The sequence below is a fragment of the Toxorhynchites rutilus genome, chromosome 2 (assembly GCF_029784135.1).
Source record: "Toxorhynchites rutilus septentrionalis strain SRP chromosome 2, ASM2978413v1, whole genome shotgun sequence".
NCBI lineage: Eukaryota > Metazoa > Arthropoda > Insecta > Diptera > Culicidae > Toxorhynchites > Toxorhynchites rutilus.
In genome coordinates this window covers 56,761,389-56,777,268 of record NC_073745.1, presented here as the reverse complement: position 1 = coordinate 56,777,268, position 15,880 = coordinate 56,761,389, and the positions used below count along the sequence as shown (strand labels likewise).

Below are 15,880 nucleotides of genomic sequence, written 5' to 3'. Positions count from 1 at the left end.
CATTTTCGCTTTCTACTTGTACAGTTTTGCAATTTCGGTTTCTAAATGATTGCTCCTTATCAAGCAAACCATTTGTCATGACAATGTCATGTGAAAATGCAAAACAGAATAGAAACTGAGAGAGGTTGGCGTCGACATCATGCCTCATACCGTATGAGTCATACGGTATGAGGCATGATGTCGACGCCAACCTCTCTCAGTTTCTATTCTGTTTTCGCATTTTCGCATGACATTGTCATGACAAATGGTTTGCTTGCTCCTTATGCTTTCTTTTTTCAATTTTATTTGCCTTGAATGTGCCTTTGCATCCGTTGAACTTACAACCGTTGAGATTGCACCTCTTGCTTTTTTGCTTCTTGCCTTTTTTTGGTTTCTGAATTTTCAGATCTTGTATTTCTTATTATTTCACTTCGATTTTTTTCTTTTTTGCAATTTTATTTATTGAAGTTTTTGGGTTTTGAATTTTCATATCTAGCATTTTTGCGAAAGTGAAAATGATTGCACTTTTGCTTCCTACATTTTCGATCCTTCAATTCTATTTGTTGAATTCGTGGTGTTTGCATTTATGCATCTTTGCGCAGCTTTTTCATATCTGAGATTTTCTCCTTCATCTTTTCTATCACTTGAAATTTATAAATTTTTGTTTATATTTTCAACAAAAAAATTATATTTATTTTTTTCTTTTTTGGTCTAATTTACACTTGCTCTGCCTGATTGTCGCTTTCATTTATTTATTAATTTTTGTTCATTTTCATTTTATTCGGTGAAGATTCTTTCTCTTTCTTCGGCCGCTTTTTTTCATTTCTGGGCGATTTTTGATGATTTGATGATGATTTGCTTCCTTCATAGTTTTATTTGTAATTTCGAGTCTTGATTAGATTTTGTTATCTATTATTTTTGCTGTCATTTTATTTTCTTCTTTTATAGTTTCCATTCAGCTTTTTTAGTTTTTTATAAGTTCTTCTCTGTTCTGCAATACTTCTATCAAAGATAATTTTTTTGTTCTGACTTGATTTGAATTTCTAAAAAAAGGGGGTTTCGTACCCCCTTTTTCAGTCAGGCGATTTTTTGATATGCAAGCATTATTTCGTTATCAGAATGTTCCTATTTCATCTATTTCAATTGCAATTTTATACGTTTATCTCATTTATCTCATGGTTTTTGAATATTTTGTTTTTTTAGATTTAATTAAAAAACAAACCTGTTATGGAATGTATATGATTTTTTTAAGTTTTCTACTGGATCTGGATAGATGCCTTCCTAGGTTTCTATGGTCTAGAATCAGATTCCAGATTCAGAGTTTGAGTTTGTGAGTATGACACGCAATCCACATGATGATTATGGTAAATAGAAGATGATGGGTAAATGAGAGATTAAAACTGAGGCCTGTATCTTAGAGGCGAATGAACTGCAAAGTTTAAAGCTTCGCAAAATCAAAGATTGTATGAATGAAGCCTGTGAGATAAGATGGTGAAATTAGAAATTAGAAATTAAAAATTCTCAATTTTTAAAAACCAAATTAGAATTCATATGATGGGAACATTTTATTCTGAGAACGAAAGAAATTTGTGAGGAACTGAATCTTCAAGTTTCGCAAGTCAATCTAGAAAAATGTAATATCCAACCGGATCTTTTTCAGCATAAATGAAAAAAAAATCCTGATGCAAAAGAGTTAAGTTGGATTGAGAAGAAAACGATACCAACGGAATGCTTCACATACACTCATATTCTTACAACTGATCATCACAAAGGCTCACACAATGAAGAAGAGCAGAGCAAATGTAAGGGGCTGTGGAAAGCGCTATTTTTGTGGCGTCGGGAAGCCTTTTGCAGCAGCGGAAATGAGCCTTGCTTCCATTTTCCAATTATCTGGGGAAAAGATGAGATGAAAGTGAGACAATATTGCGTGACCTCACTGATCCAGATACGGAAATTACTGCTTACTCCTTTCGTGTTGAACATCGAAATGAGCGAGAACAACGAATAATGTAACATAGTAAAAATTTTCATATGATTTATTAGCAATCAAAATAAAACTAAATTGTTATACTCTTAAAGAAAATCGAAAAAAAATATATTTTTTTACTCAACAAATCTCTTACCATAGTCGGACATTCAACAAATATAGCGCGCACAGTCGACTCACCTGGAAATGGGAGAAAGGAGAAAATAAATCATCCATTAATGTTAATGACAGCCGATAATCACATCCAATTGAATCAATACACAGCCTTCATTCGGAACTTTCACACAATAGGTTATTGGCCCACTGAATGTAGACAGGAAAGCCGTCAATCACATTGGTCAACGATGAATTGGCTCAGAGCGCAATATATCACTTATCGACCCAGTTTTGTCCCGGTTGCTGGCTTATATAATTTCTTCAGTGAAAGCGAACCTTTTTTTTTTCAATTTCGAGTCTTGAAAGTATAATCAGCTGCTCTCAGATTCATTCGACCGTTTGAGGTTGTTTTAAACCGTCCTTTAAGATCATCCTTGTCCAAAACAGCTCACCTAACCGTTCTCGCAGGTCACCTGCTGGTTGCATCGAACTGGCAGAAATCCCATCCCTTCCGTCGCCATCGCCATCAAATGACGTTTTACAACGTTCTGTCAGACGGCGCCAGTGGTTGTATGGTTAGCGTAACAGCCTCACAATCCGATCGGCCTGGGTTCAATCCCAGCTGGCGTCGTTGGGATTTTCTGAGGCGAAAAATCTCTGGTTACGTCTTCCTTCGGAGCGGAAGTAAAAGAAGTTGGCCCGGCTCATGAGTTGTTGAGTCTGATAGGTAGGAACAGGTGGAGTCGCCTCCCTGATGTCGGTGATTGGCACTTAAGTGGCGGAAATAGGCCGACGAAAAATAAGCGAAGATAAAAAAAAATAAAAAACGTTCTGTCGACAGTGCACAGTTTAGTGGAAAATCACCAGCTGTTAGCAGTCGACAGATTACAAACGAAGCTCAGCATTTCCGACGACTTTTTTACGGTTGTATAGCTGTTCTTACTTGAGCATTGTTTCCGCTCATCTTATTGTGTGTGTGTGTGTGTGCAACGCGGCAATGATGGCATTTCCTTCTTGAGTTCGTTGAATTTGTTCATGGAATTGAAGTTGAAGGAGAAGGAAATGGTTTTCACGGAAAGGTGGCGAACAAGGTGCGCACCCGAGATGAAGGTAATGAAAATAAAAATAAACGATGCCAACAGTGGCGATGGTCCACGATGCTGGTGGCTTCCACGACTTCCCACACGTCAAAGTTCAGGTTAAGCTTTATGAAGTGGGGGCGTAAATATCCGCGCGTTGACGGCTCGGAGTACATTGCATATCTTTTCGCCAGCGCCCCGGGTTTTGTCGGTTTAGATTTCTCCCGAATGGTGGCAGCTTTGTGTGGGTTTAGTACCAACCAATTGTTGGATTGAACAAGCGAAACATGATAAAAAAACCGAGATTTTATGAAGCGGTCCGCAGATAAATTCTTCACGAAAGATTCATTCGTTTGACACGAACGTCAATTCACTGTCCGACGTTTTTCCATAGCACTAAAACAAATTCATGACAGATTGACAAAGTCTAAGTAACCATGAATATTTAATTTTACCCCTATTATGGAACTAATTCAGCATTTCTTATGCCAAATGAAAGTATACATATTAGAGTTTTAATGCTTGTAAGCCTTTCAAAAACATTATTAATTCAACATCAACCAATAACATCACTAAAATTAGCATCAAATAAAGCGTTATACGCATATTTAGTTTAACCATATAATGGTTACAATCATCAGGACAAAATCATTGATATGACTAATGCTAGTATAGAGCTTGTGTTGGATATTGGAAGTCTGACTGCAAGCGGTGATTAAAAGGCGACTATTCCCAACTCACGAAGGCAGGAACGCCCAATAAAATACATGTTTCAGTGGAACTTGGTTGGAGTTTCGTTAGGTTAACTTCAGATTACATTTACTGCTCTTTGCGATAGGCTATAACTTAGTGCTTAATGTTTACTTATTAGATACCTGGATTACAGCCATGGAAGCATATTTTGACAGCCTTCTGAATCCCCACTTCAGGAATGGAATCAATCAATTTGCTGTATGGTATGGTATTCCATACTTCAACGCACTAGGTACAAGTGCATTGAAGTATGGAATACCATACTTTGATATTGGATTCAATAATAAAACATGGTATTCAAAACCATAAAATTGAAAAAAATTGATCAGGAATTCAAAAAATTCAGAAAATCGAAAATCAAGTGAAATTTTAATACTAAACTTAAATTTCATGGAATCCTAATTCTGTATAACCCAAACATTTAAAAAAATGCAAAATTCAGGAAACTGCAGAATCACAAAATTTCAAATATTGTGAAAATATAAAACATTAAAAACATAAAAAACACAGTGAATTATAAATTCCTAAAATGCAAAGTTCCGAATATTTGAAATTCGAAGAGATTTTGAATGAGAAAATTCCAAACTTCAAAAATCAAAATTAAAGACAACACAGAAATGGAAAAAAAACAAAAATCGAAAATTTATAAAATAAAATACAGAAAACATAGAAAATTCAGAAAAATTAATAATGGAAAAAATAGAAAATTCGGAGAATAGGAATTAAAACAACTAAACATAAAGAAAACTTCAAAATTTTGTAAATTCAAATTTGAAAGTTTAAAATAAATATAATTTACATTAATTTAAAATGCCTTAGTCGAATTTCAACTTTTCCGAATTTGTTTTTTCGTCCAATTTAAAATAGTTCCGATTTTTTCTGATTTGAAAATTTTATGAATTTTGATTTTTTTATATTTGAAATTTTCTGGTTTTGTAATTCGGACAATTTGAAAAAAAAATTATAAAAAACCAATTTGATGAAACTTAAATTTTTTGAAAGTTGAATTAACTGTTTGATTATCTTTCAAATTCAGAAAATGTTAAAGAAAATTGAAAAATGTAAAAACTGAGGAATTTCGAGTAAAAAATCTGAAAAATATAAACTGAGATTTAAAGCAGATTCGGAAAATTCAAAATTTCAGAAAATAAATATTCGGAAAAATGAAATCTAGTTAATTTGGTATTCAAAACCATAAAATTGAGTTTTTCTCATCGAACAACCTAGTTCATTAGGAATATCTTTTTTAAAATATCAGATTTGTATTTTGCATTAACCATTGGGATTGGTTTCTTATCAATATTTTCGACATTGCTACAGAATGGGTGCACTTGAGCTTTGTATTTTAAAATTAACAGCTTCACTTTCAACGTCAAACGTAGGAATGAACCGATAATTTTGAAGAGGAGCAGAAATTGAAAAGAATGAAACCTAAACATAATTCGAATACAACCAAAATATTATTTCATAGTTTCATCATTTCTATTTTTATTTTCATTCTGTGTGTTTATTGCACTTTAATGTTAAGTTTTTGTTTATGATTGTACTTTTTTTTCCCAATTTTAAAGCGGAAAATTAAAAAAATCAAATAATTCTTTATTTCTATAGGAAAATTTACAAAAAAAAATTGAATGTGAATAACTGAATATTTAGAAATTTTAAAAATCGAAAAATTAAACAAAAACAGAAATTTTGAAATCAACAAAATACAAAAATTGAAAAAAAATCTAGAAGATTGAAATGTGAGATTCAGAAAATTACAGAATTTAAGAAATGTCAAAAAATCAGAAAATCCAGGATGCAGAGAGTGTTAATCTACAAAATTCTACAATTTTGCGACATTTTAATTTTGCCTTATTTTTCAACTTTTTTAATTATGAAATTCGGAAAATCATGATACAAGAAATTGAAAATACTGCCAACTCTCCCTAACTCGATGTTCTGTAACTCGATATTTCCCTAACTCGATGGATTTCATGGCACCTTTGATTTATTTTACAAGCATTCTCCTCTCCGAAACTCGATACCTCTCTAACTGGATGGTCCCTTGAATATCGAGCTAGGGAGAGTTGACTGTAGAAACAACAAATTCTAAAATCCTAAAGATGCAAAATTCATAAAATAAAAAAAAAATCAATTTAGAAAATTACTGTTTTTGTAATGGAAATAATCAGAAAAATCTAGTTTTCAATTAGAAAAAATTAAAACACAAAATCCCTAAAAACTCTGAAGATTAAAAATTCAATCTCAAAAAATTAAATTTATTAAAAATAATTTAAAAATGAAAATTCGGCGAATAATAAATATTAAATTCAGAAAATTCATAAATCAGCGTTAGGAAATTACCATCTTCACCTGCGACCAATCAGAGCACATGGCGTGCAAAACATTTGCAGCAATAGGAATGTGCTAGACAAGCGTTATAAATGAGCCACGACAACGTGGCTCGGCCTCTTTTTCCTTTCTATCGCGTAGTGCTAAGTTTGTGTCCTAATAAATTAAGCTTTTTAAAAAGCTTCATTCTCTAAATACTCAGAAAACTGAACATTCAGGAAAAATTCAAATTCAGAAAATTAAGATTAAAAAAAAATAAGAAAATCAAAAACTCAAGAATTAAAAAAATATAAAAATCAAAAATTTGCAAAAATGTTGAAAATTTTCAATTCAGAATATTTCGAATTTTGAAAATTAACGATTCAAAAAATTCAAATTTGAAAAAAAAATAAAAATAAACAAAAATCCGTTAACCCAAAGGTGCAAAACTCAGAAAATATTTTTTTGCAAAATACAAGAAACTGAAATTTAGAAAATTGGAAATTCCGAAAAAAATTCAAAAATTAAAATTCTGATTATTAAAAATTTAGAAAAATGAGAATTATAAAACATAAAAAATGGAAAAAACCAGAAAATTATAAATCAAGAAAACAATAAGAAAATTAAAAGTTCAGAGCATTAAAAATTTTGAAAAGAATAAAAAAAACTACAAAATTTAAAATTCAGAAATTTTTTAATTTAAAAAATTATAAAACATAGTTATTTGAATTCAAAAGTAAGACAAATTTCAAAACTCAAAAAATGCAAAATTCAGAATCTTTGAAAATTTAAAAACTAAATGCATATAAAATTTTCTGAATTTGATATTTTTAAATTACAAAGTTTAAATAATGGAAATAATCAGATAAATTCAACACAGAAAACTTAAAATTCAGGAACTTAAAAATTCTGAATATGAAATGCTAATCTCAAAAAAAAAAAAATTAAAATGAAACTTCGGAGAATTTTATGTTTTGAAATCAAAAAACTAAACATTCAAGAAAATTTAGAGAATTAAAGATTTAAGAAATTTGAAATTCAGAATATCAAATATTCTAAAATTCAATGATCTGCAAAAATGTTGAAAATTTTTAATTCAGAAAATTTAAAATTCAAAGAAATGAGGATTTAGAAAATTGAAATTCAAAAAAATTAATACATAAGAAAATCCGTTAATCCAAAGGTGCAAAATTCGGCAAATTTGAAAAAAAAAACTAAACTTCTTGATAACTAAAATTCAGAAAATTGCAAATTTCGATTATTAAAAATTTTTAAAAATTAAAATCACAAAAAAATTAAGAAACCAGAACATTACAAATTTAAAAAAACATAAAATAAAAAATCAAAGGATTAAAACATTTTAAAATTGAAAATTCAAAATAAAAAGAATTTTGATTTTAAGAATTCTAAATTCTAAAAATTCAATGTTCAGGAAATAAAAAATATGGAAAATTTCGAATCGAAATAGTTCAAAAGTCGCAAAATTCTGAGAATTCAGGAATTCAAAAAATTCAGAAAATCGAAGTGAAGTGAATTTTAATACTAAATTTAAATTTCATGGAATCCTAATTTTGTATAACCCAAACATTAAAAAAAAATGCAAAATTCAGGAAACTACAGAATCACAAAATTTCAAATATTGTGAAAATATAAAACATTAAAAACATAAAAAACACAGTGAATTATAAATTCCAAAAATGCAAAGTTCCGAATATTTGAAATTCGAAGAGATTTTGAATGAGAAAATTCCAAACTTCAAAAATAAAAATTAAAGACAACACAGAAATGGAAAAAAAAAACAAAAATCGAAAATTTATAAAATAAAATACAGAAAACATAGAAAATTCAGAAAAATTAATAATGGAAAAATAATTAGAAACCCTCAATTTGAAATTGAAAATAGAAATAAGAAAATTCAAGCCCCTAAATTCAAATAATATTAAATTCAGAAAATTTATATATAGAAAATACGGTGAATAGGAATTAAAACAACTAAACATGAAGAAAACTTCAAAATTTTGTAAATTCAAATTTGAAAGTTTAAAATAAAAATAATTTACATTAATTTAAAATGCCTTAATCGAATTTCAACTTTTCCTAATTTGTTTTTTTGTCCAATTTAAAATAGTTCCGATTTTTTCTGATTTGAAAATTTTATGAATTTTGATTTTTTTATATTTGAAATTTTCTGGTTTTGTAATTCGGACAACTTGAAAAAAAAATTATAAAAAACCAATTTGATGAAACTTTAATTTTTTGAAAGTTGAATTAACTGTTTGATTATCTTTCAAATTCAGAAAATGTTAAAGAAAATTGAAAAATGTAAAAACTGAGGAATTTCGAGTAAAAAATCTGAAAAATATAAACTGAGATTTAAGGCAGATTCGGAAAATTTCAGAAAATAAATATTCGGAAAAATGAAATCTAGTTAATTTAGAAATAAAAATATAAATTAAATCAGAAAATCCTGAATGTAAAAAAAATAGAGAATGAAGAATTGAGAAAATTGGAAATTTAGAATATTAAAAAATAGAAAAAAACAATTCCGAAAATTAAAAAATCAAATAATTGAAAGTTCAGAAAAATTTTAAATCGAAAACAAAAAAAATTGATAATATAAAAAATTCAAAAAAATTAGAGCTCTAATTGGAAAAAAAACTTCGGAAATTTAAAATTCAAAGAAAATTTGAGAAATAAAAAGACAAGAAAAATAATTAAAATTGAAAATTCTGAAAATCACAAATTTATGAAATTTAAAATTCGAACAAATTTATGAAAAATAAAATAAAACCTTTAAATATAAATTTCCGAAAAATTTCTACAAACAATTCTAAAATTCCAAAAAATCTAAAAAATTAAATTCTTTAAATTTAAATCTGAAAAAATATGAATTCCTAGAATTGAAAAACAGAAAATTAAAAACAAGGTGAAATCCGAAGATCAAATGTAGCAAAATTCAAAATCTTAAATTCCCTAAATTTTCTGAAATTTTTCGAATATTGGTTTTGGATTTAAATTTTTTTGAAAGTTGAATTATCTTTAATTTTGGAATTTAGAAAATGTTAACGAAAACATTTAAAAATGAAGGAATTTCAAACGAAAAATTCGAAAAATATAAATTCAGATTTACAGCAGATTCGGCAAATTTAAAATTTTCAAAAGTAAATAAAAAAATAAAAACAAATGATCCAGATAATTCAAAAATAAAACAAAAAATTGAAAATGTTCCGAATGTGAAAAAATAAAGAATTTAAAAATTGATAAATTCAGAAATTTGGAAATTTAAGAAATTGAAAATTAGAAAAACAATTCAGAATATTGGAAATTCAAATTACTGAAATTTCAAAAAAATTAGAAATTGAAAACAAATAAAATTTATAATACAGGTCGAACTCGATTATATGTGATTCGATTATATACAATTTTGGACTCGATACAGTTTGAAAAAAAAAATATTTATTTTTCAAATATGAAAATGTTATCAACGTTAAGGTAAAATTAAAGTGGCTTTTATATGCACAGTGGGGTAAAAATCGTGATTTTTGAAGATTTTGCTTGAACCAGGAATTGTTTATATCGATATTGCAGCGAAATTAAGACAGTTAGAAGTTGGGTGTCAAAGAACAAATTGTAGAGCAATTAGAAAGCTTTAATATAATTCATAAAAACAATCAAGTTCGATATGAATTTTTTGGATAAAATTAATAATAACACATTAAAATTACTAACTTTGAAGTTTTTCACTTCTAAAATGTTATTTGAATTCACTTTTAGATACTTCACAACTATATGCTGTGCTAAATTATCTCATCTTTAAAATAAAAGCAACAGAATCGTCTTTCGAAGCGTTCTTTTTAATGTAGAGACAGTTTGAGACAACAGAGAGAAACAAAAAAAATTCCATAACTCTGTCATTATTGAAATTCGAACATATGCGTAGAAGGATTTTTTTCATCAAAAATTATCCTCTATCACCTCCTGGATGAATTCAGATTTTTTATATGAGAAAGGTATTTTATGACTTTAACACGTTGAGCCCCGGTCAAAATAGGGGACCGACAGTGAGATTTTCGTCTGGCCCACGTCGGTCCCATCGAATCGATAGTGAACTTTTCGAAATATCCATTTGTAGCTCGGTTGTTGTCGTTTCCAATGCTGACACTCTTCGAACGAAAATTTTACTGTCGGTCCGGTGAGATTGGCACATAAAAGAGGTAAAATTCAGTGTCAGTCCCCAGGGACCGACGAGGGGCTTAACGTGTTAAGGGGATGAATCAAAAATTAATGTATTCTTTTATATTCAAAAAATGAAAATTTTATGCATAAAAAACGGTTAAAAAAACATTTTTTTTTGACTCGTTTATATACAGTGAAAATAAATCCGAAACTGTATAATCGAGTCCGCGCTGTATTAGTAATTAAAGAAATCTCAGAAAACTCAGATTCGAAAAATTTCAAAATTTTTGGAAATTTTAGATTTAAATAAATGATAAAATTTAAAATCAAGAACGCGAAAAGTCTAGAATTAAAAAAATGAGAAAATAAAAGAAATTTAAAATTGAAAATTCTGAAAATCCTAAATTCTTGAAATGTAAAATTCGTAGAATAAAACAAAAACTGTAAATTCGAAACTCCGAAAATTTTGAAAACTGAAATTTCTGAAAAAATTCTAAAATTCTAAAAAATCAAAAAAATTAAATTAAAAAAATTAGAATTTAAAAAAATAAGAATTCTCAATTGAAAAACAGAAAACTGAAAACACGAAAAACTTCGAAAATCAAATGCAGCTAAATTCAGAAGAAATAAAATCCAGTAAGACGACGATAAAAATTTCTCAATAAAATCCTGAAAAAAAATTATGTTAAAAAATACAAAATTAAATTTGAAAAATCGGAACATTCTAACATAAAATTGAGGAATGAGAAAATTTTAAATTTTACAAAACGAAAGTAAAAAATTAAAATTAAAAATCCAGAGAATGCTAATCCAGGGAATTTTGATTTCACAAAATTCAAAATAAGAATGTGAAAGTCCGAAATTGAAATCAGAGAATGACATTTTCTTACAATTGAAAATTTATAAAATTAAAACTTTCTTATGTTAAAAATCGAAAATATTGAAAATAATGCAATCAGAAATTCTGAAATTCTGAAAATAAACAAAAAATAAAAAGATTAATACTTAAAATATATTTGAAAAATAGAGAATTCACTAAATTTATGTTCGAAAAATGAATAATTGAAAAATTAAAAATTAAAAACTCGATCCAAAAAATTTGAAACCCTCTTAGAATTAAACATACGAGAAATTAAGATAAGAAAATTTTAAATTTTAAATATACGAAATTTAGAAAAAAGAGATGAAAAAATGGAAAATTAAAAAAATTTAAAATTAAAAAAGGGAATTATAATAATTATTTCTACAGTGCCTTGAATTATTGAATTATGTCTACAGTGCCTTGAATTATAATATAGGAATCATAATTTAATAATAGAAATAACACTGTAATGGTTAGTTACATAAAAAAAACTGATATTCCCAACCGTTTTTTATGCAATTCGCTAGTTAAATTGTGGAGTACAACTTGTGACTTTTAACTTGACTCTACAATTTTTTGATTACCATATGAACATTCGAACATCGATTTACATTTTCTTCGAAGCACTCTTCTTAAGAATTTCAACATTTTTGTAGAAAAGATTCCATCTCTAGAGGGTATTTGCCACCTTTCGTGAGAATCCAACGCAAAGAGTTCCACATCGGGATCGTAGCGAAACGAGTGACCTTTGTGCATATCTCTTCTCCTGAATGTGTACAATTTTAATTAGCCAACTGATAACGGAGAGGAGCCCGAACGTTCCAAGCAAACGGTGTGCGCCTTGGAAGGGGTGACGAGCGAACGACGAACGGCTGGAGTGCGGGCGGTTGCGTACATTTTTCTCTAGATTTAATTAAAACTTTTCGTTCGTTGTATTTAATTGTGAAGCAGAGTGCAGGCGAAAGCACGGCGTTCGGTTTTGAGTATGTGGGTGGAAGGAGGTTTCAGAGCACGCATCGGTGAGCTGGTTAGCAGATTTCTACCGGCAGGAAGCGTGAGCGCAGGTATAGCCTCGGTTAAAGTTCTAAATTGATTTCGAATATTGTGTTTTTGTCATAATCCCAAACCATCCACTCAATTTTCGGAGCAAACATTTTGATGTCGCCGTGCGGAGGATGTGCCGTTTTTTGCTCTCAAGAATTTGCGGCCGAAAATAGCTTCCTCGGTAGGAACTAATTACAAATTAAAATTTTCCAGTCATGCCACCGTCATACGACCGGGGCTTCATGTCTCATTTCCATCATAATTAGGTACGCATTTTCGTCATCGCAGCCACCAAAGTGCGCTGCAAAATGTGCTGCGACAGATGCACACGTGAAGAAGCGGCGTCAAGGAAACGATGAAAGTCTCCCGTTTCGTGGAACCTTGTCCTCCCGCAATAAAAACCGCATTGCGATCATTATGCAAGTAAGGATGCGCCCAACCACCCGCTCGTAAGTAGCAAAAATTACCGATGCCCAACTCAAGAAGAAGTCGCGCGTGGAATAATGAGGCAACTCCATCATGAATCTCATTACACTCGTTGTGTTGCTGAAAATGGAACCACCCACCGCTCCCTCGGCGCTAAGTAGTATCGGATACGACGGCAGAAAAAGGATACATCACGAAACAGAGAACAGAACAGCTGCCGTGAAATCAATGTATTGCGCTGAAAAATTGGCTGCGAACTCGAATTTTTTCCCATAAATCCTCGACAAGCCAATCGGCTCCCGACTGCCAATCAATTCGTCTTTCTCGAAAAATTCAAATCAGCTTAGAAGCGCTCCACGCAGCTGTCGGAGCTTCGCCAAGCTGTAATCCAGCAGCAGGAGCAGTAGAAGAGCAGCAACATTCATCTAAATGGAAATTTTTGAGTCATGCACGTGGGGTGAACATATGGGGATGTTGAGATGAAACACCAAGTACAAGGACTTTGTACTCTCACTCCTGTTCTCATTTTTTTGTCTTCTTTTGTGGAAAAATCGGAATGGATCGAACTTTAAGCCATTAGAGTCGGGGCAAATCAAAAAACGGTTTGTGTTTCTAGAACATCAGGATATGAGTTTCTTTTACGTGTTGATTAACACGTGCTTAAAAGGAACTGTTTTGTAATTATAATTTTCTTTTTTACTGATTTTTTTTTACAAAAATGAATGTTATCACAATTACTAGTTTTCTATGATACATTTCTATTATTTTAGAATTTTCGAGATAACCCATTAAATATTATTTTCATTTACAAATTAATGATAATATATGGAAAACACAGAAAATTGAAAAATAACAATCAGATGTTAGAAGATGCATGTTTAGAGACAAGAGATGTGATAAATTTCAAATAGAGAGATAAATTGCAACAAGAAGGAATGAAAAATTAGTCATTAGACTGAGAGACAAGATACACGAAATGAAACATAAAACCTTGGTTCCATTCAATTTCGTCCAACTTTAATTCTTTCAAGTAATCCACCACACGTGGTTCGCGTGGCACCGTTTCAAAAATACATTTCCACATCATTCCAACACGTCACTTCCTTTTTTCTGCTTTCCAACACTGTAGCCGAATCGAAAGTTATTCGAAATGCCATTAGGGAAGAAAATGGAAAAGTCACTCACTTGAGGCTCCGGGAACGGCACTCGTGGCGACATCATCGGTGGTGTATATGTTCCCCACACATTGATCCACACTCGTTTGCTCGCATAAAGATTGTGTTTTTTTCACCCTATGTCCTTTCGACGACGATCGCAATGCGACGGGCTGATGATACCACACCACTGTGGTTGTGGTTGGAAAAAGAGCCACGTCATTAGAGGAACATCCAATTAAACGTGACACTTTTGCGTGAATAGGATGGATAGGTACGTGAAACGCTTGTTTTGTGTGTTTGGATAGTGTTCCATCATAACCACTTTTCAACAGGTTGTGATACAGAAAACTCATGAACGATAGAAAATTTTCCGCCGTCTTTTACGACATTTTTTTTCAATACCAAGCTATTGAGTGATTCTAAATAAAATGAACTGCAAACATTCAACCGACCAGCCTCGTTTTGGGTAAAGCTTTGCAAACGCCTTCTGTGTAAGAAATAAGGCGTGGTAAAAATTTAAACGTTTTCAATTTTCGAACTTTACGATTTTACGATTTCTTGATTTTAAATTTTTTTAATTTCAGAATTATTTAATTTTTACATTTTAATTTTTTTGAAAATTTTATGTTTTTATATTTTTAAATTTTTAATTATTTAAATTTGTTAATCCTTTTTTTTCAATTTTTCAATTCCTAAATCTTTGAATTTTCGAATTCTTAAATTTTGAAACTCTTAATTTTTTAATTATTTTATTCTTTAAATTATTGAATTTTCATACTTTTAAAATTTTTGAATTTTTAAATATTAAAATTTTAAAATTTCAGATTTCAGGTTTTAACTTTTCAATTGTTAATTTTTTTTAATTTTTGAATTTTTAAATTTAATTTTAAAATTTTTAGTTTTATATTTTTAAATTTTTAATTTTTTTTTCAACACGTTTTCTTAAATTTTTTAATATTTTTTTTTGTTTAAAGTTTTCTGTATTTTTTATCTTCCGATTTTCCAATTTGCGAATTTTTCTGACTCTATATTCAGAGTCAGAAAAATTCGCAAATTTTTTGTGTTAAATTATTAAATTTTAAAAGATTTTAATTTTCTGAATTTTCAATTCGTAATTTTTTTTTTAATTTCAGAATTTTCACATAATGAACTTTAACTTTTTTGAACTTTTAAAAATTATCTGGTTTCAAAATCTTACCGGATTTGTAATTTTCTGAATTTCAAATTTTTCCTATTTCAAAATATCTGAATTTTCAAATTTTTTGGCTATTAAGTTTTATGAGCTTCGAATTTTTCGATGTGTAAACTTCCTTGTTCAACACTTTCAGAACTTTGTTTTTTTTTTATTTTAAATTTTCGGAATATTGCATTTTCGAGTTTTAAATTCAGTGAAATAAATTTAAAATTTTATGGATTTTCTGAATTTATATATTCCTGACTAACTACAGGGAAACTTCGATATAACGTACCCTCGTTATAACATACCCTCGATATAACGTCACTCGGTATAACGTACATTTTACCTCGATATAACGTACACATTATCGAAGGCCAAAAAAAAATTTTTTTTTAATTTTTTTTCTGAAAGTACAATAAATTATCTGTATTTTGATACTAAAGCTTGTGTTGTAACTTTAACCAATCCCGAAATACAACTGTTTTGTGATTCCGGATTCTAAAAGAATCAAACTTCAATCAACAGAACGAAGGGAAACATCATGAGAAAAGTTGGTTTCGTATTCTTATTGATTTTATTAATCAACCTTACTCAAACAGCAACACAATAAAGTAGTATAAGCTACGTTCCAGAGTTCTTTATTATGCTTCGATATAACGTACAATTCGATACAACGTACAATTTTGAAAGTAAAATGTACGTTATATCGAAGTTACCCTGTATTTTGAATTTTAAATTTTCTGGATTTTATTTTCTAAATTATAAATTTATAAATTTTCAGAATTATTAGCTTCCTGTCTTTTTAATTTCTATGTTTTTAAATAGTTTTCT

At 29.4% G+C, this 15,880-nt stretch overlaps 1 protein-coding gene across 1 annotated transcript in view; it reads right to left on the bottom strand.

Moving 5' to 3' along the window:
* The window catches only part of LOC129771606 (exostosin-1), a 527,767-nt gene that overhangs the window by 156,692 nt on the left and 355,195 nt on the right, over positions 1–15,880 (bottom strand). The gene's annotated exons all lie outside the window — the stretch shown is intronic.